General features: G+C 44.4%; 1 long non-coding RNA gene across 1 annotated transcript; it reads right to left on the bottom strand.

Moving 5' to 3' along the window:
- Positions 1 to 1811: 1811 nt before the first annotated feature.
- Positions 1812 to 22584, bottom strand: LOC120991527. Its single transcript, XR_005776707.1, has 3 exons — positions 22464 to 22584; positions 5861 to 5871; positions 1812 to 1824 (listed from the first exon to the last, which is right to left on the bottom strand). It is a non-coding gene; the product is annotated as an uncharacterized LOC120991527 (long non-coding RNA).
- Positions 22585 to 25565: the final 2981 nt, after the last annotated feature.

The following is a 25565-nucleotide window of genomic DNA, read 5'->3' as shown; positions in this document are numbered from 1 at the left end:
AGGTGTGTTGACTATGTCTGTCACATGGATAGATTGTTGACTTGCACATACCCGCCTTTTGGCATATAGCCTTTGTGTGGTTGTCTATTGTATGTCATAGGTAATGGGAGTCCAAGATGCATCCAGACATCCTCCCCATGCTGTTTTCAAACCATTTCAGTGGTGTTTCCATCAATTTCTAGCCTTTTTCTGTGAACCAGACACCCTCTCTTCTTCAGAGCATGGGGTGCCTGGTTTAATGCTCGGGTCTCCCAATGATTTTCATTGTGTTTAATTGTGCTTGAGCATACACAGTATTCGGTCGAACACTGCGATGTGCCAAGCATAGAGATGCTCGAGCCGAAATGCTGTTCAGCCGAGTATGTTCACTAAACCCTAAATGCTATTAATCACTGATAACATCTCCCTGTGTACAACTATCAGTGACTGACAGCTATCTATGTATACACACTTACACAGAGGATGCTATCAATCACTGATAACACCTCCCCGTGTACAACTATCAGTGACTTACAGCTATCTCTGTATACACACTGACAAAGAGAATGCTATCAGTCACTGATAAAACCTCCTTGTACAGATATCAGTGACTGACAGCTATCTATATATACACACTTATACTTACACAGAGAATGCTGTGAAACACTGATAACACCCAGTGGCGTGCCAAGGGTGTTTGGCACCCGGGGCGGGTCCTTTATCCGGCACCCCCTCCCATATACTTTAAAAAAATGGTACCCCCTCACAGTAGAATTGCCCTCATTGTACAACCTTAACAGTAGTTTTGTTCAGATGTGTGCCCCCTCACAGTAGTTATGCCCATATTGTGCCCTCTCAGAGTAGTTATGCCCTCTCTGTGCCTCTTTCACAATTGTAATGCCCTCTTTGTGCCCCCTTCACAGTAATAATCCCCATTGTGCCCCCTTCACAGTAATAATCCCCATTGTGCCCCCTTCACAGTAATAATCCCCATTGTGCCCCTTCATAGTAATAATCCCTATTGTGCCCCTTTATAGTAATAATGCCCACTATGCCCCCTTCACAGTAATAATGCCCACTGTGCCCCCTTCATAGTAATAATGCCCATTGTCCCCCCTTCACAGTAATAATGTCCATTGTGCCCCCTTAATAGTAGTAATGCCCACTTTGCTAGTAATGCCCTCTGTGCCCCCTCCATAGTAGAAATCCCTATTGTGCCACCTTCATAGTAATAATGCCCATTGTGCCCCCTTCACAGTAATAATGCCCACTGTGCCCCCTTTGCAGTAATAATGCCCTCTGGCTCTGTGCCTCTTCCATAGTAGAAATGCCGATTGTGCCCCCTTCACAATAGTAATGCCCTCTGTGCCCCATCCATAGTAGTAATGCCCTCTGTGCCCCCAGCTGTTTGAAGAGAGGGCAGCTCTCATATGAGAGCTGCTTTCTCTGTTCTGTTCACCTGCTCGCCGTAGAATTTGCAGTGATGAGCAGGTAAACAGAGCAGAGAAGGCAGCGCTCATACAAAAAAAAAAAAAAGCGGACAACCCCTTTAAAGACATACTTGGAAAACATTACATACAGCGCTACAGAACATACAGGATAATACAGACCCACATATGTACCTCTTACATCCAGTGATTTCTCTTCTCTGATGCAGATATTCTCTTTCCTCTTCTTCTCCTGTTAGACCAGACCACCATGGTGACTTCTTTCAGCCGTGCCTCGTCTCTGCAGAGTTTAACAAACAGACATCTTACTTTCCTACTTTTCCATCATCCTCCCACCTTCTCAATACCCCATCCTGCCACCCCCAATACTGTGTCCACTGTGCTCCCCAATACTTTCCTGCAGAAACAGTCTTCCTGTAAATACTGGGACCACACAGATTGTGCGTCAGTACAAAATCACCCCTTTTTATTGTGCGCTAGTAATAAAAAAAAAACACCTTCCTTTCAGATCAGACCCCCATATAAAACCCTAAATGAGATCCCCAATCTCAAACCAAACCCCCTTTAGACCTCTATGTCAGACCCCATATAAGATCCCAGTTTTAAACCTCAGATCAGACCCCCATTAGACCTGTAGACCCCCCAGTCAGACCTTCAGACCCCCATTAGACCTCTAGACCCCCAATCAGACAGCCATTAGACCTCCAGACCCCCAATCAGACCCCCATACCCCCAATCAGACCCCCCAGTCAGACCTGCAGACCCCAATCAGACCCCCCATTAGACCTCTAGACACCCCAGTCAGACCTCCAGACCCCCAATCAGACCCCCATTAGACCTCCAGACCCACAATCAGACCTTCAGAACCCCAATCAGACCCCCATTAGACCTCCAGACCCCCCAGTCAGACCTCCAGACCCCCTAGTCCAGGCATCCTCAAACTGCAGCCCTCCAGCTGTTGAAAAACTACAACTCCCAGCATGCCCGAACAGCCTACATGTATCAGCCTATAGCAGGGCATTGTGGGAGTTGTAGTTTTACAACAGCTGGAGGGCCGCAGTTTGAGGATGCCTGCCCTAGTCAGACCTCCAGACCCCCATTAGACCACTACAGACCCCCAGTCAAACCAGGACACAGCAGCGCCGGTCCTGAGAAGAGGGAGCAGGAGAAGGGGTAAGTACTGTACAGCGCTCACAGCATTTTTCTCTCCCTCCTCCTGCAGACTAGTTAGCGCTTATTGAAGCGCTCATTATTATTCCCTTTATAAGATGCACTGTATCTTATAAAGGGAAAAGCAATGAGCGCTTCCATCTGTATTGATGGAAGCGCTCATTGATTCTGTTTTGGCACCCCCCTGAGAGCCGGCACCCAGGGTGGACTGCCCCCCATGGGCACGCCACTGATAACACTTCCCCCGATTGCAACTCTTAGTGACTGACAGCTATCTATGTATACACACTTACATATAGAATGCTATCAATCACTAATAACAGCTCCCCCATGTACAACTATCAGTGACTGACAGCTATCTATGTATACATACTTAAACAGAGAATCCAATCAATCACTGATAACACCTCCCCTGTATACAACTATCAGTGACTGACAGCTATCTATGTATAAACACTTACACAGAGAATGCTATCAATCACTGATAACACCTCCCCCGTGTAAAACTATCAGTAAATGACAGCTATGTATACGCACTTACACAGAGAATACTATCAATCACTGATAACAACTCCCTGTGTACAACTATCAGTGACTGACAGCTTGTCTATGTATACACACTTACACAGAGAATGCTATCAATCACTGATAACACCTCCCCTGTACACAACTATCAGTAACTGACAGCTTATCTATGTATACACACTTAGACAGAGAATACTAATAGTGTTGATCGAACACCAAAGTGCTCGGGTTCTCTGGCCGCACACATCGGGATGATCGGGGGCTCTACCGAGCACTCGAGCACAATGGAAGTCAACGGGAGAACAGTAGCATTAAATGGGTATTCACCTCTCAGACAATGGGAGCATATTGCTAGGATATGCCCCCATTTTCTGATAAGGGCGGTTCCCATCGCTGGGACCCGCACCTACGAGAACAAAGCGGGGAGCGCTGTGGCTGGAGGACCCCAGATTTGCCAGGATCCGTCCACCACCAAGCCCTGCTCCCATAGAAGTGAATGGGAGCACACCACACATGCGCGGCCCATGCTCCTATTCATTTCTATGGGGCAGATGGCAATATCCGAGCCAGCACTTGGCTATTTTCGACTGCCCCATAGAAATGAATAATGGGCGGCCCGCCGTTCATTTCCCGGCTCCGTTCTCATTGTAGGTGCAGGTCCCAGAGGTGGGACCCGCACCTATCAGAGAATGGGGGCATATCCTAGCGATATGCCCCCATTGTCTGAGATGGGAAAACCCCTTTAAACCAGGCACCCCCTGCTCTAAAAAGGAGAGGGTGTCTGGTTTACAGTAAAAGGTTAGATATTTATGGAAACACCACCAAAATGGTTTGGAAACAGCATGGGGAGGACGTCTGGATGCATTTTTGACTCCTATTACCTATTAGTGTTGATCGCGAATATTCTAATCGCGAATTTGTATTGCAAATTTTTCATGCAAATAGTGTTTCAGCTGAAAAACAAGCAGATTCTGCTAATTTGCATATGCCCATGATTATGCAAAGGAGTTTACATGACAAAACTGTATAGAAAGGTTATTGAATATTATGTTAGGACAATCAGAAATCTTTTTGTCACCCTAATGATAATGATATAGGTGCACAGGTCCACCCAAGCCATCCAACAGTTATGAAGCAACTTTGAGGCTTACTGGCTCTCAGTCAGATGAGAGCCGGTTTTGAATGTCTCATAGTGCACAAGGCTGCCATTGTAAGGTGTGCTGACTGTGTCTGTCACATGGATAGATTGTTGGCTTGCACATACCCGGCTTTTGGCATATAGCCTTTGTGTGGTTGTCTATTGTATGTCATAGGTAATGAAAGTCCAAGATGCATCCAGACATCCTCCCCATGCTGTTTTCAAACCATTTCGGTGGTGTTTCCATCAATTTCTAGCCTTTTTCTGTGAACCAGACACCGTCTCTTCTTCAGAACAGGGGGTGCCATTGTGTTTAATTGTGCTCGAGCATACAAAGTATTCGGCTGAACACTGCGATGTGCAGAGCATAGCGATGCTCGAGCCGAACTGCTGTTCGGCCGAGCATGTTCGCTCAACACTTAATGCTATTAATCACTGATAACATCTTCCTGTGTACAACTATCAGTGACTGACAGCTATCTATGTATACACACTTACACAGAGAATGCTATTAATCACTGATAGAGATGTCCCGAACTATTCGCCGGTGAACAGTTCCTGGCGAACATAGCTTGTTCGCGTTCGCCGCGGCAGGCAAACATATGCGCTGTTCGGTCCGCCCCCTATTCGTCATCATTGTGTAAACTTTGACCCTGTACCTCACAGTCAGCAAACACATTCCAGCCAATCAGCATCATACCCTCCCTCCCAGACCCTCCCACCTCCTGGACAGCATCCATTTTAGATTTATTTCGAAGCTGCATTCTTAGTGAGAGGAGGGACAGTGTAGCTGCTGCTGATTTAGTAGGGAAATCGATAGCTAGGCTAGTGTATTCAGTGTCCACGACAGTCCTGAAAGACTTATCTGATCTCTTATGTAAGGACAGCACCCCAAAAAGCCCTTTTTAGGGCTAGAACATCAGCCTGCTTTTTTTTCCCTGTGTAATCTAATTGCAGTTTCCTGCCAGCGTGTGTGTCAGGCTCACAGCGTATACTGTGCCCACTTGCCCAGTGCCACCACTCATATCTGGTGTCACAGTAGCTTGCATTTAAAAAAAAAAAAAAAAAACTTTTTTGACTGTAATATAATAGTCAGTCAGTTGCCGGCACGCACGTGTGTTTCATGCCCTGCAAGTGCATAGTGTCACCAGCGCTACTCATATCTGGTGTAACAGTAGATTACATTTAAAAAACAACAACAATTTTGACTGTGAATAAATAGCAGTCAGTTGCACACACGTGTTTGTGTGTTTAAGGCCCAGCTGCAAGTGCATAGTGTCACCAGCGCAACTCATATCTGGTGTAACAGTAGATTACATTTAAAGAAAAACAACAATTTTGACTGTGAATAAATAGCAGTCAGTTGCACACACGTGTTTGTGTGTTTAAGGCCCAGCTGCAAGTGCATAGTGTCACCAGCGCTACTCATATCTGGTGTCACAGTAGATTACATTTAAAAAATATATATATATTTTGACTGTAAATAAATAGCAGTCAGTTGCACACATGTGTTTGTGTGTTTAAGGCCCAGCTGCAAGTGCATAGTGTCACCAGCGCTACTCATATCTGGTGTAACAGTAGATTACATTTAAAGAAAAACAAAAATTTTGACTGTGAATAAATAGCAGTCAGTTGAACACACGTGTTTGTGTGTTTAAGGCCCAGCTGCAAGTGCATAGTGTCACCAGCGCAACTCATATCTGGTGTAACAGTAGATTACATTTAAAGAAAAACAACAATTTTGACTGTGAATAAATAGCAGTCAGTTGCACACACGTGTTTGTGTGTTTAAGGCCCAGCTGCAAGTGCATAGTGTCACCAGCGCTACTCATATCTGGTATAACAGTAGATTACATTTAAAGAAAAACAACAATTTTGACTGTGAATAAATAGCAGTCAGTTGCACACACGTGTTTGTGTGTTTAAGGCCCAGCTGCAAGTGCATAGTGTCACCAGCGCTACTCATATCTGGTGTCACAGTAGATTACATTTAAAAAAACAAAACAATTTTGACTGTGAATAAATAGCAGTCAGTTGCACACACGTGTTTGTGTGTTTAAGGCCCAGCTGCAAGTGCATAGTGTCAGTGTCACCAGCGCTACTCATATCTGGTGTAACAGTAGATTACATTTAAAGAAAAACAACAATTTTGACTGTAAATGAATAGCAGTCAGTTGCACACACGTGTTTGTGTGTTTAAGGCCCAGCTGCAAGTGCATAGTGTCACCAGCGCAACTCATATCTGGTGTAACAGTAGATTAAATTTAAAGAAAAACAACAATTTTGACTGTGAATAAATAGCAGTCAGTTGCACACACGTGTTTGTGTGTTTAAGGCCCAGCTGCAAGTGCATTGTGTCACCAGCGCTACTCATATCTGGTGTCACAGTAGATTACATTTAAAAAAACAAAACAATTTTGACTGTGAATAAATAGCAGTCAGTTGCACACACGTGTTTGTGTGTTTAAGGCCCAGCTGCAAGTGCATAGTGTCAGTGTCACCAGCGCTACTCATATCTGGTGTAACAGTAGATTACATTTAAAGAAAAACAACAATTTTGACTGTGAATGAATAGCAGTCAGTTGCACACGCGTGTTTGTGTGTTTAAGGCCCAGCTGCAAGTGCATAGTGTCACCAGCGCAACTCATATCTGGTGTAACAGTAGATTAAATTTAAAGAAAAACAACAATTTTGACTGTGAATAAATAGCAGTCAGTTGCACACGCGTGTTTGTGTGTTTAAGGCCCAGCTGCAAGTGCATAGTGTCACCAGCGCAACTCATATCTGGTGTAACAGTAGATTACATTTAAAGAAAAACAACAATTTTGACTGTGAATGAATAGCAGTCAGTTGCACACACGTGTTTGTGTGTTTACGGCCCAGCTGCAAGTGCATAGTGTCACCAGCGCAACTCATATCTGGTGTAACAGTAGATTAAATTTAAAGAAAAACAACAATTTTGACTGTGAATAAATAGCAGTCAGTTGCACAAGCGTGTTTGTGTGTTTAAGGCCCAGCTGCAAGTGCATAGTGTCACCAGCGCTACTCATATCTGGTGTCACAGTAGATTACATTTAAAAAAACAAAACTATTTTGACTGTGAATAAATAGCAGTCAGTTGCACACACGTGTTTGTGTGTTTAAGGCCCAGCTGCAAGTGCATAGTGTCAGTGTCACCAGCGCTACTCATATCTGGTGTAACAGTAGATTACATTTAAAGAAAAACAACAATTTTGACTGTGAATGAATAGCAGTCAGTTGCACACACGTGTTTGTGTGTTTAAGGCCCAGCTGCAAGTGCATAGTGTCACCAGCGCAACTCATATCTGGTGTAACAGTAGATTACATTTAAAGAAAAACAACAATTTTGACTGTGAATAAATAGCAGTCAGTTGCACACACGTGTTTGTGTGTTTAAGGCCCAGCTGCAAGTGCATAGTGTCACCAGCGCAACTTATATCTGGTGTAACAGTAGATTACATTTAAAGAAAAACAACAATTTTGACTGTGAATAAATAGCAGTCAGTTGCACACACGTGTTTGTGTGTTTAAGGCCCAGCTGCAAGTGCATAGTGTCAGTGTCACCAGCGCTACTCATATCTGGTGTAACAGTAGATTACATTAAAAAAATATAATTTTTTTTGACTGTGAATAAATAGCAGTCAGTTGCACACACGTGTTTGTGTGTTTAAGGCCCAGCTGCAAGTGCATAGTGTCACCAGCGCTACTCATATCTGGTGTCACAGTAGATTACATAAAAAAAAAATATATATTTTGATTGTGAATAAATAGCAGTCAGTTGCACACACGTGTTTGTGTGTTTAAGGCCCAGCTGCAAGTGCATAGTGTCACCAGCGCTACTCATATCTGGTGTAACAGTAGATTACATTTAAAGAAAAACAACAATTTTGACTGTGAATAAATAGCAGTCAGTTGCACACACGTGTTTGTGTGTTTAAGGCCCAGCTGCAAGTGCATAGTGTCACCAGCGCTACTCATATCTGGTGTCACAGTAGATTACATTTAAAGAAAAACAACAATTTTGACTGTGAATGAATAGCAGTCAGTTGCACACACGTGTTTGTGTGTTTAAGGCCCAGCTGCAAGTGCATAGTGTCACCAGCGCAACTCATATCTGGTGTAACAGTAGATTAAATTTAAAGAAAAACAACAATTTTGACTGTGAATAAATAGCAGTCAGTTGCACAAGCGTGTTTGTGTGTTTAAGGCCCAGCTGCAAGTGCATAGTGTCACCAGCGCAACTCATATCTGGTGTAACAGTAGATTACATTTAAAGAAAAACAACAATTTTGACTGTGAATAAATAGCAGTCAGTTGCACACACGTGTTTGTGTGTTTAAGGCCCAGCTGCAAGTGCATAGTGTCAGTGTCACCAGCGCTACTCATATCTGGTGTAACAGTAGATTACATTTAAAGAAAAACAACAATTTTGACTGTGAATGAATAGCAGTCCGTTGCACACATGTGTTTGTGTGTTTAAGGCCCAGCTGCAAGTGCATAGTGTCACCAGCGGAACTCATATCTGGTGTAACAGTAGATTACATTTAAAGAAAAACAACAATTGTGACTGTGAATAAATAGCAGTCAGTTGCACACACGTGTTTGTGTGTTTAAGGCCCAGCTGCAAGTGCATAGTGTCAGTGTCACCAGCGCAACTCATATCTGGTGTAACAGTAGATTACATAAAAAATATATAATTTTTTTTGACTGTGAATAAATAGCAGTCAGTTGCACACACGTGTTTGTGTGTTTAAGGCCCAGCTGCAAGTGCATAGTGTCACCAGCGCTACTCATATCTGGTGTCACAGTAGATTACATAAAAAATATATATATATTTTGACTGTGAATAAATAGCAGTCAGTTGCACACACGTGTTTGTGTGTTTAAGGCCCACTGCAAGTGCATAGTGTCACCAGCGCTACTCATATCTGGTGTAACAGTAGATTACATTTAAAGAAAAACAACAATTTTGACTGTGAATAAATAGCAGTCAGTTGCACACACGTGTTTGTGTGTTTAAGGCCCAGCTGCAAGTGCATAGTGTCACCAGCGCTACTCATATCTGGTGTCACAGTAGATTACATTTAAAAAAACAAAACAATTTTGACTGTGAATAAATAGCAGTCAGTTGCACACACGTGTTTGTGTGTTTAAGGCCCAGCTGCAAGTGCATAGTGTCAGTGTCACCAGCGCTACTCATATCTGGTGTAACAGTAGATTACATTTAAAGAAAAACAACAATTTTGACTGTGAATGAATAGCAGTCAGTTGCACACACGTGTTTGTGTGTTTACGGCCCAGCTGCAAGTGCATAGTGTCACCAGCGCAACTCATATCTGGTGTAACAGTAGATTAAATTGAAAGAAAAACAACAATTTTGACTGTGAATAAATAGCAGTCAGTTGCACAAGCGTGTTTGTGTGTTTAAGGCCCAGCTGCAAGTGCATAGTGTCACCAGCGCAACTCATATCTGGTGTAACAGTAGATTACATTTAAAAAAAAACAACAATTTTGACTGTGAATAAATAGCAGTCAGTTGCACACACGTGTTTGTGTGTTTAAGGCCCAGCTGCAAGTGCATAGTGTCAGTGTCACCAGCGCTACTCATATCTGGTGTAACAGTAGATTACATTTAAAGAAAAACAACAATTTTGACTGTGAATGAATAGCAGTCCGTTGCACACATGTGTTTGTGTGTTTAAGGCCCAGCTGCAAGTGCATAGTGTCACCAGCGGAACTCATATCTGGTGTAACAGTAGATTACATTTAAAGAAAAACAACAATTGTGACTGTGAATAAATAGCAGTCAGTTGCACACACGTGTTTGTGTGTTTAAGGCCCAGCTGCAAGTGCATAGTGTCAGTGTCACCAGCGCAACTCATATCTGGTGTAACAGTAGATTACATAAAAAATATATAATTTTTTTTGACTGTGAATAAATAGCAGTCAGTTGCACACACGTGTTTGTGTGTTTAAGGCCCAGCTGCAAGTGCATAGTGTCACCAGCGCTACTCATATCTGGTGTCACAGTAGATTACATAAAAAATATATATATATTTTGATTGTGAATAAATAGCAGTCAGTTGCACACACGTGTTTGTGTGTTTAAGGCCCAGCTGCAAGTGCATAGTGTCACCAGCGCTACTCATATCTGGTGTAACAGTAGATTACATTTAAAGAAAAACAACAATTTTGACTGTGAATAAATAGCAGTCAGTTGCACACACGTGTTTGTGTGTTTAAGGCCCAGCTGCAAGTGCATAGTGTCACCAGCGCTACTCATATCTGGTGTCACAGTAGATTACATTTAAAAAAACAAAACAATTTTGACTGTGAATAAATAGCAGTCAGTTGCACACACGTGTTTGTGTGTTTAAGGCCCAGCTGCAAGTGCATAGTGTCAGTGTCACCAGCGCTACTCATATCTGGTGTAACAGTAGATTACATTTAAAGAAAAACAACAATTTTGACTGTGAATGAATAGCAGTCAGTTGCACACACGTGTTTGTGTGTTTACGGCCCAGCTGCAAGTGCATAGTGTCACCAGCGCAACTCATATCTGGTGTAACAGTAGATTAAATTTAAAGAAAAACAACAATTTTGACTGTGAATAAATAGCAGTCAGTTGCACAAGCGTGTTTGTGTGTTTAAGGCCCAGCTGCAAGTGCATAGTGTCACCAGCGCAACTCATATCTGGTGTAACAGTAGATTACATTTAAAGAAAAACAACAATTTTGACTGTGAATAAATAGCAGTCAGTTGCACACACGTGTTTGTGTGTTTAAGGCCCAGCTGCAAGTGCATAGTGTCACCAGCGCTACTCATATCTGGTGTCACAGTAGATTACATTTAAAAAAAAAATATATATTTTGACTGTAAATAAATAGCAGTCAGTTGCACACATGTGTTTGTGTGTTTAAGGCCCAGCTGCAAGTGCATAGTGTCACCAGCGCTACTCATATCTGGTGTCACAGTAGATTACATAAAAAATATATATATATTTTGACTGTGAATAAATAGCAGTCAGTTGCACACACGTGTTTGTGTGTTTAAGGCCCAGCTGCAAGTGCATAGTGTCACCAGCGCTACTCATATCTGGTGTAACAGTAGATTACATTTAAAGAAAAACAACAATTTTGACTGTGAATAAATAGCAGTCAGTTGCACACACGTGTTTGTGTGTTTAAGGCCCAGCTGCAAGTGCATAGTGTCACCAGCGCTACTCATATCTGGTGTCACAGTAGATTACATTTAAAAAAACAAAACAATTTTGACTGTGAATAATTAGCAGTCAGTTGCACACACGTGTTTGTGTGTTTAAGGCCCAGCTGCAAAAGAAAAACAACAATTTTGACTGTGAATAAATAGCAGTCAGTTGCACACACGTGTTTGTGTGTTTAAGGCCCAGCTGCAAGTGCATAGTGTCACCAGCGCAACTCATATCTGGTGTAACAGTAGATTACATTTAAAGAAAAACAACAATTTTGACTGTGAATAAATAGCAGTCAGTTGCACACACGTGTTTGTGTGTTTAAGGCCCAGCTGCAAGTGCATAGTGTCAGTGTCACCAGCGCAACTCATATCTGTTGTAACAGTAGATTACATAAAAAAAAAAAATAAATTTTGACTGTGAATAAATAGCAGTCAGTTGCACACACGTGTTTGTGTGTTTAAGGCCCAGCTGCAAGTGCATAGTGTCAGTGTCACCAGCGCTACTCATATCTGGTGTAACAGTAGATTACATTTAAAGAAAAACAACAATTTTGACTGTGAATGAATAGCAGTCAGTTGCACACACGTGTTTGTGTGTTTAAGGCCCAGCTGCAAGTGCATAGTGTCACCAGCGCAACTCATATCTGGTGTAACAGTAGATTACATTTAAAGAAAAACAACAATTGTGACTGTGAATAAATAGCAGTCAGTTGCACACACGTGTTTGTGTGTTTAAGGCCCAGCTGCAAGTGCATAGTGTCAGTGTCACCAGCGCAACTCATATCTGGTGTAACAGTAGATTACATAAAAAATATATAATTTTTTTTGACTGTGAATAAATAGCAGTCAGTTGCACACACGTGTTTGTGTGTTTAAGGCCCAGCTGCAAGTGCATAGTGTCACCAGCGCTACTCATATCTGGTGTCACAGTAGATTACATAAAAAATATATATATATTTTGATTGTGAATAAATAGCAGTCAGTTTCACACACGTGTTTGTGTGTTTAAGGCCCAGCTGCAAGTGCATAGTGTCACCAGCGCTACTCATATCTGGTGTAACAGTAGATTACATTTAAAGAAAAACAACAATTTTGACTGTGAATAAATAGCAGTCAGTTGCACACACGTGTTTGTGTGTTTAAGGCCCAGCTGCAAGTGCATAGTGTCACCAGCGCTACTCATATCTGGTGTCACAGTAGATTACATTTAAAAAAACAAAACAATTTTGACTGTGAATAAATAGCAGTCAGTTGCACACACGTGTTTGTGTGTTTAAGGCCCAGCTGCAAGTGCATAGTGTCAGTGTCACCAGCGCTACTCATATCTGGTGTAACAGTAGATTACATTTAAAGAAAAACAACAATTTTGACTGTGAATGAATAGCAGTCAGTTGCACACACGTGTTTGTGTGTTTACGGCCCAGCTGCAAGTGCATAGTGTCACCAGCGCAACTCATATCTGGTGTAACAGTAGATTAAATTGAAAGAAAAACAACAATTTTGACTGTGAATAAATAGCAGTCAGTTGCACAAGCGTGTTTGTGTGTTTAAGGCCCAGCTGCAAGTGCATAGTGTCACCAGCGCAACTCATATCTGGTGTAACAGTAGATTACATTTAAAGAAAAACAACAATTTTGACTGTGAATAAATAGCAGTCAGTTGCACACACGTGTTTGTGTGTTTAAGGCCCAGCTGCAAGTGCATAGTGTCACCAGCGCTACTCATATCTGGTGTCACAGTAGATTACATTTAAAAAAAATATATATATTTTGACTGTAAATAAATAGCAGTCAGTTGCACACATGTGTTTGTGTGTTTAAGGCCCAGCTGCAAGTGCATAGTGTCACCAGCGCTACTCATATCTGGTGTCACAGTAGATTACATAAAAAATATATATATATTTTGACTGTGAATAAATAGCAGTCAGTTGCACACACGTGTTTGTGTGTTTAAGGCCCAGCTGCAAGTGCATAGTGTCACCAGCGCTACTCATATCTGGTGTAACAGTAGATTACATTTAAAGAAAAACAACAATTTTGACTGTGAATAAATAGCAGTCAGTTGCACACACGTGTTTGTGTGTTTAAGGCCCAGCTGCAAGTGCATAGTGTCACCAGCGCTACTCATATCTGGTGTCACAGTAGATTACATTTAAAAAAACAAAACAATTTTGACTGTGAATAATTAGCAGTCAGTTGCACACACGTGTTTGTGTGTTTAAGGCCCAGCTGCAAAAGAAAAACAACAATTTTGACTGTGAATAAATAGCAGTCAGTTGCACACACGTGTTTGTGTGTTTAAGGCCCAGCTGCAAGTGCATAGTGTCACCAGCGCAACTCATATCTGGTGTAACAGTAGATTACATTTAAAGAAAAACAACAATTTTGACTGTGAATAAATAGCAGTCAGTTGCACACACGTGTTTGTGTGTTTAAGGCCCAGCTGCAAGTGCATAGTGTCAGTGTCACCAGCGCAACTCATATCTGTTGTAACAGTAGATTACATAAAAAAATAAATAAAATTTTGACTGTGAATAAATAGCAGTCAGTTGCACACACGTGTTTGTGTGTTTAAGGCCCAGCTGCAAGTGCATAGTGTCAGTGTCACCAGCGCTACTCATATCTGGTGTAACAGTAGATTACATTTAAAGAAAAACAACAATTTTGACTGTGAATGAATAGCAGTCAGTTGCACACACGTGTTTGTGTGTTTAAGGCCCAGCTGCAAGTGCATAGTGTCACCAGCGCAACTCATATCTGGTGTAACAGTAGATTACATTTAAAGAAAAACAACAATTTTGACTGTGAATAAATAGCAGTCAGTTGCACACACGTGTTTGTGTGTTTAAGGCCCAGCTGCAAGTGCATAGTGTCACCAGCGCAACTCATATCTGGTGTAACAGTAGATTACATTTAAAGAAAAACAACAATTTTGACTGTGAATATATAGCAGTCAGTTGCACACACGTGTTTGTGTGTTTAAGGCCCAGCTGCAAGTACATAGTGTCAGTGTCACCAGCGCAACTCATATCTGGTGTAACAGTAGATTACAGAAAAAAAAATAAAACATTTTGACTGTGAATAAATAGCAGTCAGTTGCACACACGTGTTTGTGTGTTTAAGGCCCAGCTGCAAGTGCATAGTGTCACCAGCGCTACTCATATCTGGTGTCACAGTAGATTACATAAAAAATATATATATATTTTGACTGTGAATAAATAGCAGTCAGTTGCACATATGTGTTTGTGTGTTTAAGGCCCAGCTGCCAGTGCATAGTGTCACTTCAGCGCTACTCATATCTGGTGTAACAGTAGATTACATTTAAAGAAAAACAACAATTTTGACTGTGAATAAATAGCAGTCAGTTGCACACACGTGTTTGTGTGTTTAAGGCCCAGCTGCAAATCCATAGTGTCACCAGCGCAACTCATATCTGGTGTAACAGTAGATTACATTTAAAGAAAAACAACAGTTTTGACTGTGAATAAATAGCAGTCAGTTGCAAACGCGTGTTTGTGTGTTAAGGCCCAGCTGCAAGTGCATAGTGTCACCAGCGCAACTCATATCTGGTGTAACAGTAGATTACATTTAAAGAAAAACAACAATTTTTCTTTAAATAGTGTCAGTGTCACCAGCGCAACTCATATCTGGTGTAACAGTAGATTACATAAAAAAAATATAATTTTTTTTGACTGTGAATAAATAGTAGTCAGTTGCACACACGTGTTTGTGTGTTTAAGGCACAGCTGCAAGTGCATAGTGTCACCAGCGCTACTCATATCTGGTGTCACAGTAGATTACATAAAAAATATATATATATATATTATATATATTTTGACTGTGAATAAATAGCAGTCAGTTGCACACACGTGTTTGTGTGTTTAAGGCCCAGCTGCAAGTGCATAGTGTCACCAGCGCTACTCATATCTGGTGTCACAGTAGATTACATAAAAAATATATATATATTTTGACTGTGAATAAATAGCAGTCAGTTTCACACACGTGTTTGTGTGCTGCCAGTGCATAGTGTCACTTCAGCGCTACTCATATCTGGTGTAACAGTAGATTACATTTAATGAAAAACAACAATTTTGACTGTGAATAAATAGCAGTCAGTTGCACACACGTGTTTGTGTGTTTAAGGCCCAGCTGCAAGTGCATAGTGTCACCAGTGCTACTCATATCTGGTGTCACAGTAGCTTGCACGCATAGTACAACTAAACTAATCTAAAAAAATGACAGGCAGAGGCAGGCCACCCCGCAGGGGCCGTCGTGGTCGTGGTGCTGTGATTCCCTTTGGCCCTAGAATAATGCCCAGTGTTCAGAGGCCACGTACCCGCTCGGAACCTTGATGCACCATCCTCCTCCAGCTCAGCTTCGGGCACCTCTCAAGTTACCACTCGCCCGCCTGCCGCCACCACCAACACTAGCACCACAGCCGCTTCACTTGATCTGTCAGAGGAGTTATTTACACATCAGTTGGAAGAAATGAGTGATGCGCAACCATTATTGCCAGAGGATGTAGATAACAGGGATATGTCTCAGTCAGGCAGCATTACACACATGGACGTACGGTGTGATGATGATGATGTTGTACCCGCTGCTGCTTCCTTTTCTGAGTTGTCAGATACAAGTGAAGCGGTTGATGATGACGATGTGTCCGTGGATGTCACGTGGGTGCCCGCTCGAAGAGAAGAAGAACAGGGGGAAAGTTCAGATGGGGAGACAGAGAGGAGGAGGAGACGAGTTGGAAGCAGGGGAGGTCGTCGCAAGGAGCTAGTGGCACAGTCAGACAGCATGCATCGGCACCCGGGTTCAGCCAGACAGCACGCCAATCAATGCATGCTGTTGCCACCACCAGAATGCCGTCATTGCAGAGCTCAGCAGTGTGGCATTTTTTTTGTGTGTCTGCCTCTGACAACAGCGATGCCATTTGTAACCTGTGCCAAAAGAAACTGAGTCGTAGGAAGTCCAACACCCACCTAGGTACAACTGCTTTGCGAAGGCACATGATTGCACATCACAAACACCTATGGGATCAACACATGAGTACAAGCAGCACACAAACTCAAAGCCACCATCCTCCTCCTGTTCCAGCATCTTCAGCCACTGCTGTCCTCCTTGCCCCCTCTGGCAAGGAGGACAACCACTGCTGTCCTCCTTGCCCCCTCTCAACCATCCACCACTCCGTCTCTCGCCTTGAGCAGTTCCTGCTCATCTGCCCACAGTCAGGTGTCTGTCAAGGACATGTTTGAGCGTAAGAAGCCAATGTCACAAAGTCACCCCCTTGCCCGGCGTCTGACAGCTGGCTTGTCGGAACTCTTAGCCAGCCAGCTTTTACCATACAAGCTGGTGGAGTCTGAGGCCTTCCAAAAATTTGTAGTTATTGGGACACCGCAGTGGAAGGTACCCGGCCGAAATTTCTTTGCACAAAAGGCAATCCCCAACCTGTACTCAATTGTGCAAAAGGAAGTGATGGCATGTCTGGCACACAGTGTTGGGGCAAGGGTCCATCTGACCACTGATACCTGGTCTGCAAAGCACAGTCAGGGCAGGTATATCACCTACACTGCGCATTGGGTAAACCTGCTGACGGCTGCCAAGCATGGAATGCGTGGCTCTGCAGAGGAGTTGGTGACACCGCCACGACTTGCAGGCAGGCCTGCTGCCACCTCCTCTACTCCTCCTACTCCATCCTCTTCCATAACCTCCTTGGCTGAGTCCTCTTCTGCTGCTACTTCTTGCTCCACATCAACGGCACCCCCCCAGCTCCCCAGGGGCTATTCCACATCCCGGATACGACAGTGTCACGCCGTCTTGGGGTTGACTTGCCTGAAAGCAGAGAGTCACACCGGACCAGCACTCCTGTCCGCCCTGAACGCACATGTGGATCAGTGGCTGACTCCGCACCAACTGGAGATCGGCAAAGTGGTGTGTGACAACGGAAGAAATTTGTTGGCGGCATTGAATTTGGGCAAGTTGACACATGTGCCGTGCATGGCACATGTGTGTAATCTGATCGTACAACGCTTTGTGCATAACTACCCAGGCTTACAGGACGTCCTCAAGCAGGCCAGGAAGTTGTGTGGCCATTTAAGGCGTTCCTACGCGGCCATGGCGCACTTTTCAGATATCCAGCGGCGAAAAACAACATGCCAGTGAGGTGCTTGATTTGCGACAGCCCGACACGTTGGAATTCAACACACCTAATGTTCGACCGCCTGCTCCAACAAGAAAAAGCAGTCAACGAGTATTTGTATGACCGGGGTGCTAGGACAGCCTCTGCGAAGCTGGGAATTTTTTTGCCATGTTACTGGACGCTCATGTGCAATGCCTGTAGGCTCATGCGTCCTTTTGAGGAGGTGACAAACCTAGTCAGTCGCACCGAAGGCACCATCAGCGACATCATCCCATTTGTTTTCTTCCTGGAGTGTGCCCTGCGAAGAGTGCTGGATCAGGCCGTAGATGAGCGTGAAGAGGAAGAGTTGTGGTCACCATCACCACCAGAAACAGCCTTATCAGCATTGCTTGCTGGACCTGTGGCAACGCTGGAAGAGGAGTGTGAGGAAGAGGAGTCAGAGGAGGAATGTGGCTTTGAGGAGGAAGACCAACCACAGCAGCCATCCCAGGGTGCTCGTTGTCACCTATCTGGTACCCGTGGTGTTGTACGTGGCTGGGGGGAAGAACATACCTTCAGTGAGATCACTGAGGATGAGGAACGGGACATGAGTAGCTCGGCATCCGACCTTGTGCAAATGGGGTCTTTCATGCTGTCGTGCCTGTTGAGGGACCCTCGAATAAAAAGGCTGAAGAAGAACGACCTGTACTGGGTGGCCAAGCTACTAGACCCCCGGTATAAGCAGGAAGTGCCTGAAATGTTACCGAATTACCAAAGGATGCAGCAGTTCCAATATAAATTAAAAAGTATGCTTTACACAGCGTATAAGGGTGATGTCACAGCACAACGGGAATCTAACAGGGGAAGAGGTGAAAGTAATCCTCCTCCTACCACGGCCACGCCGGCAAGGACAGGACGCTTTACAGACGTGTTTTTGATGGAGGACATGCGGACCTTTTTAAGTCCTATGCATCGCCACAGCCCTTTGGGGTCCACCCTCAGAGAATGACTCGACAGACAGGTAGCAGACTACCTCGCCTTAACTGCAGATATCGACACTCTGAGGAGCGATGAACCCCTTGACTACTGGGTGTGCAGGCTTGACCTGTGGCCTGAGCTATCCCAATTTGCGATAGAACTTCTGGCCTGCCCCGCTTCAAGTGTCCTGTCAGAAAGGACCTTCAGTGCAGCAGGAGGTATTGTCACTGAGAAGAGAAGTTGCCCAGGTCAAAAAAGTCTAGATTACCTCACCTTTATTAAGATGAATGAGGCATGGATCCCGAAGGGACTGACAGTGGGCGATACATTCGACTAAAAAAGGCCTGATGAGATGAGCTGCCTTGGGCTAAAAATGGTCCACAAGCTGCTGTATTTTATCTCTGAATGCCGGATGACGTGCGTGACTTATCCGCCACCAACTAGGGTTCAAGCCGCAATGTTTTAGGGCACTTTCTGCCTGGGAAACATCAATTCTTCTGGCAACAATACCTAATTTTTCAGGCATGTGTACATGCCTAATTTTTCTGGCCTCTGGTGCTGCACTGTGGCTGCAAAAACAAAACAAGAAAAAAGGCACATACATGTGTCAATTCCCCTTCGTGATCGTTACCTTGTTGTGGTGAAGGGGATTGCGTATCACAATGAAGCGACCACCTCTATGAGTGTGTTGGCAATGGCAATGTTGGCACACCCCTGATGATAAGGTCGTTGCTTCATTGTGAACAGACCAAAAGCGATCGGCTGGATAATATTGCATAGAAAAAACATTCATTTTCTTTGTAATCATCTAAGGTGATCATTAAAGCCTACTAGGCCAACAATGGGCCCACACTGCAGAATCATTGTTTAACTGTCACTGAACTACCTCAGCACGACCATAGGCTTTGAAAAACCCCCATCGCCTGCAATCTCCCAAACGTGCGCACGAGCACAGTCATCACTACACCAAGATTGACGCATAGAGGAATAAAATTTATGTCATGAGTGTGTCAACTATTGACAACTCTTTGCAGTTGTCTAAAATCTATTCTATACACGTCCCCTGATAGGGGACGTAACAGGGATTAAACTGATAGGAATAGTACTACTTAACACACCACTCCTATCTGGTGGCACAGTACAATGCACGGCGCACGCGCAGTGCCCCAAATTGGAACTAGGAGGACCAACCAAGCATCTTTTTCCATCTCCCGGTTCCTAAAATCTATTCCATACACATCCCCTGATAGGGGACGTAACAGGGATTAAACTGATAGGAATAGTACTACTTAACACACTTTATAATAATAATACTAGTGGACGTAACAGGGATTAAACTGATAGGAATAGTACTACTTAACACACCACTCCTATCTGGTGGCACAGTACATTGCACGCGCAGTGCCCCAAATTGGAAGTAGGAGGACCGACCAAGCATCTTTTTCCATCTCCCGGTTCCTAAAATCTATTCCATACACGTCCCAGGGACGTAACAGGGATTAAACTAGTGCTTCTCAATTATTTTCTGTCATGCCCCCCCTAGGAAGAAGAAAACATTTTGCGCCCCCCGCGCGACTGTAAATAGTGTAATTTGTCTATAAAATTGTTATAAGTACACCTCTGCATAACACTGTATCCTTATTAACGTATAAGAGAATAAAAAAAGAAAGAAATGTGGATCGGACACACACTTATGGGGGGATCTGTGGATGACGGACACTTATGGGGGGATCTGTGGATGACGGACACTTATGGGGGGGATCTGTGGATGACGGACACTTATGGGGGGATCTGTGGATGACAGACACTTATGGGGGGATCTGTGGATGACGGACACTTATGGGGGGATCTGTGGATGACGGACACTTATGGGGGGATCTGTGGATGACGGACACTTATGGGGGGATCTGTGGATGACGGACACTTATGGGGAGATCTGTGGATGACGGACACTTATGGGGGGATCTGTGGATGATGGACACTTATGGGGGGGATCTGTGGCTGGCACTGTTACAGGGGGATCTGTGGCTGGCACTGTTATATATGTGCCATCCACAGACCCCCCACCCCATAACAGTGCCATCCACAGTGCCCCCCAGCCCATAACAGTGCCATCCACAGACCCCCACCCCTTAACTGTGCCATCCACAGATTCCGTGTGCCCGCCGCCGCCGTTTAAAGTTATTAAACATGCCCCCCTCACTCCTAATAGTACCGTATATCCGAATTTCTTCTGTATAATGCCGGCAGGCGGGCCGGGCGGCCGGCGCGTCCCTCAGTGACGTCACTTGTCTGCGCCGCCTGCTTCATTCATAAAGCAGGCGGCGCAGGCACGTGACATCACTGAGGGACGTGCCGGCCGGCCGCCCGGCCTGCCTGCCAGCATTATACAGAATAAATTCGCACACCCCAAAGGCCGGCCCTGAACGAGCCCCCCTTTACGAAGCCCCTGGGGGGCGCGCCCCACTATTTGAGAAGCACTGGATTAAACTGATAGGAATAGTACTACTTAACACACCTTATAATAATAATACTAGTGGACGTAACAGGGATTAAACTGATAGCTATAGTACTACTTAACACACCACTCCTATCTGGTGGCACAGTACATTGCACACGCCGTGCCCCAAATTGGAAGTAGGAGGACCGACCAAGCATCTTTTTCCATCTCCCGGTTCCTATAATCTATTCCATACTCGTCCCCTGATAAGGGACGTAACAGGGATTAAACTGATAGGAATAGTACTACTTAACACACCTTATAATAACGCAGAGAGAGGCAACGCAGAGAGAGGAGTCTGAAGAAGAGGAGTCAGAGGAGGAAGGTGGCTTTGCGGAGGTGGAAGACCAACCACAGCAGGCATCCCAGGGGGCTTGTTGTCACCTTTCGGGGACCCTTGGTGTTGTACGTGGCTTGGTGGAGGAAGAGACCTTCAATGACATCAGTGAGAACAAGGAACGGGAGATGGCTAGCTTGGTATCCAACCTTGTGCAAATGGGGAGTTTGCGGTTGTGCAAATGGACTGTTTGCAGTTGTTTGCGGTGCGTTAAACGGGGAGTTTGGCCTGTCAAAGTTTGGTCTGTCACTGTGAAGCGGGCGTAACCCTTACACTACCTGATCGATACAACATCATACCTGATGTTTTAAAGCACGTTATTCCAAACAATTTAGGAATGTTAGGTGATTTATGCCCCTTATGGATTAAAACCCGACTCTGCGTCAACTACGTATTTTCCATGGGAGTTTTGCCATGGATCCCCCTCCGGCATGCCACAGTCCAGGTGTTAGTCCCCTTGAAACAACTTTTCTATCACTATTGTGGCCAGAAAGAGTCCCTGTGGGTTTTAAAATTCGCCTGCCTATTGAAGTCAATGGCGGTTCGCCCGTTCGCGAACATTTGCAGAAATTCGCGTTCGCCGACGGAAAATTTTATGTTCGCGACATCTCTAATCACTGATAACATCTCCCTGTGTACAACTATCAGTGACTGATAGCTATCTATGTATACACACTTATACAGAGAATGCTATTAATCACTGATAACATCTTCCTCTGTACAACTATCAATTACTGACAGCTATGTATGTATACACATTACACAGAGAATGCTATTAATAACTGATAACATCTCCCTGTGTACAACTATCAGTGACTTACAGCTATCTCTGTATACACACTGACAAAGAGAATGCTATCAGTCACTGATAAAACCTCCTTGTACAGATATCAGTGACTGACAGCTATCCATATATACACACTTATACTTACACAGAGAATGCTGTGAAACACTGATAACACCCAGTGGCGTGCCAAGGGTGTTTGACACCCAGGGCGGATCCTTTCTCTTGCACCCCCTCCCCAATACTTTTTTTACCCCCTCACAGTAGAATTGCCCTTATTGTACAACCTTAACAGTAGTTTTGTACAGATGTGTGCCCCCTCACAGTAGTTATGCCCATATTGTGCCCTCTCAGAGTAGTTATGCCCTCTCTGTGCCCCTTTCACAATTGTAATGCCCTCTTTGTGCCCCCTTCCCAGTAATAATCCCCATTGTGCCCCCTTCACAGTAATAATCCCTGTTGTGCCCCTTCATAGTAATAATCCCCATTGTGCCCCCTTTATAGTAATAATGCCCACTGTGCCCTCTTCACAGTAATAATGCCCACTGTGCCCCCTTCATAGTAATAATGCCCATTGTGCCCCCTTCACAGTAATAATGGCCATTGTGCCCCCTTAATAGTAGTAATGCCCACTGTGCTAGTAATGCCCTCTGTGCCCCCTCCATAGTAGAAATCCACATTGTGCCTCTTCACAGTAATAATGCCCATTGTGCCCCCTTTGCAGTAAAAATGCCCTCTGGCTCTGTGCCCCCTCCATAGTAGAAATGCCCATTGTACCCCCTTCACATTAGTAATGCCCTCTGTGCCCCCTCCATAGTAGTAATGCCCTCTGTGCCCCCTTGTCACAACCAGACAGCTGAGAAGCTCTGACAGAAGCCTTTCAGAACCTCCTCCTTGAGTTTTCTTTGTTTTGGTTTTCAGTTCCTCATCTCGTTAGCCTCTCTCAGCTGTCATGTGTTTGGACTGATTGCATCCCTTTAAATTCCTCCCCATAATGCAATAGTGTGCGGCTTATACAACTTCCTGGAGTGTGTGTGCATGCTGTTCCTATTGCCCAGTCTTCTACAAAGATAAGTGCTGTACTTTTATTTGTGATTTTCTATTTTCTGGATCTCAGTTGACCCTGACTCCCTCCGTGTCTAGTGTAGGGAGCCGGTGGTCGTGTCCCCTCACTATTGTAGGGTGTTCAGGTGGTAGATAGTCGAGGTACGTAGATATGTGACCATCCACCTTTGGGGTGTTCGCATAGGCTGAGCAGTCAGGGAGAGTGACAGGTCTCATGCAGGGGTCTCCCTTTTGTTCCTTAGTTTTGGATCCAGTGAGTCATAGATTCTTTTGCTTTGTCTTGTTTTCTGTACACCATCCGTGACATTATAAGCCGCCAAAACCGTCTCAAGCATGGATCCGGTTTCACTTTTGGCTGAACGCTTCCAGGGTCTTTTATTGGAGGTAGCTGATCTCCGTAAGACTTTTTCTCAGTTTCAAGTGACCGGTTCAGCTTGCGTTCATGGAGTTTGTTCTGAGCCTAAGATCTCGCTCCCGGATACGTTCTCCGGGGGTAGTGAGAATTTTGTGCGTTTTAGAGAGGCTTGCAAACTCCATTTTCGCCTTCTTCCCCATTCCTCTGGTGATGAGGAACGGAGGGTGGGGATCATTATATCGCTGCTCAGGGGTAACGCTCAGTCCTGGGCCTTTTCGCTGCCGGAGGGGGCAGCGGATGAATTCTTTTTAGCCCTGGGTCAGATATATGATGATCCGGATTGTATTGCTCTGGCTGAGTCTAGACTACGTCTGTTATGCCAGGGTAAACAATCCGCAGAGATATACTGCTCAGAATTTCGGAGATAGGCAGCTGATACTGGTTGGAATGATGCTGCACTCCGAAGTCAATTTTGCCATGGTCTTTCAGAGGGATTGAAAGATGCATTTTCCTTTCATGAGAGGCCTATCTCCTTGGACTCTGCTATGTCTCAGGCCGTTCGTATTGACAGGCGTCTTAGAGAGAGAGGAGAGATCTCTCCTTCCTGTCATACTCAGTCCCGGGACAGTGCAGTGGTCTCATTCTGTGCGCAGGGGTCTCAGTCGCTGTCAGCCCCTTCTGAGCTGGAGCCCATGCAGCTGGGGTTGATTGCCTCTGACAATAGAAGATTCAGCCCGCATGGGAGGGTTTGTTTTTGTTGTGGAGGTATAAATCATTTGGCAAATGTTTGTCCCTCTAGGAGATACAGGCAGTTTTCTGGGAGTAATAAAGAAACAAAAAGGAAAAAATCTTTAAAAAATGTTCCGTCTGTTACTATTGGCAGGGTTGAGGGGGTAGGGTGTTCAGGTGGTAGATAGTCGAGGTACGTGGATATGCGACCATCCACCTTTGGGGTGTTTGCATAGGCTGAGCAGTCAGGGAGAGTGACAGGTCTCATGCAGGGGTCTCCCTTTTGTTCCTTAGTTTTGGATGCAGTGAGTCATAGATTCTTTTGCTTTGTCTTGTTTTCTGTACACCATCCGTGACACCCCTCCATAGTAGTAATGCCCTCTGTCCCCCAGCTGTTTGAAGAGGGCAGCTCTCATATGAGAGCTGCTTTCTCTGTTCTGTTCACCTGCTCGCCGTAGAATTTGCAGTGATGAGCAGGTAAACAGAGCAGAGAAGGCAGCGCTCATACAAAAAAAAAAGCGGGCAACCCCTTTAAAGACATACTTGGAAAACATTACATACAGCGCTACAGAACATACAGGATAATACAGCCCCACATATGTACTTCCTACATCCAGTGATTTCTCTTCTCTGATGCAGGTATTCTCTTTCCTCTTCTTCTCCTGTTAGACCAGACCACCATGGTGACTTCTTTCAGCCATGCGTCGTCTCTGCAGAATTTAACAAACAGACATCTTACTTTCCTACTTTTCCATAATCCTCCCACCTTCTCAATACCCCATCCTGCCACCCCCAATACTGTGTCCACTGTGCTCCCCAATACTTTCCTGCAGAAACAGTCCCCCTGTAAATACTGGGATCACACAGATAGTGCGTCAGTACAAAAACACCCCTTTATATTGTGCGCTAGTAATTAAAAAAAAACACCTTCCTTTCAGATCAGACCCCCATATAAAACCCTAAATGAGATCCCCCAATCTCAAACCAAACCCCCTTTAGACCTCTATGTCAGACCCCATATAACCCTCAGATCAGACCCCCATTAGACCTGCAGACCCCCCAGTCAGACCTTCATCCCCATCTTTATTATCGCTTGCATATCTTGTGTTTGTGGGGGCCTCATGTTCGAGTTTCGCCTAAGGCCTCACAAAGTCTAGAGCCGCCTCTGGTTCACTTCAGATGGAAAAAAATTGATGAATATTCTAAA

Source organism: Bufo bufo, chromosome 2 (genome assembly GCF_905171765.1).
Source record: "Bufo bufo chromosome 2, aBufBuf1.1, whole genome shotgun sequence".
Lineage (NCBI taxonomy): Eukaryota > Metazoa > Chordata > Amphibia > Anura > Bufonidae > Bufo > Bufo bufo.
Note: the sequence above shows the minus strand (reverse complement) of the source record. Positions and strands in the feature narration are given on the sequence as shown.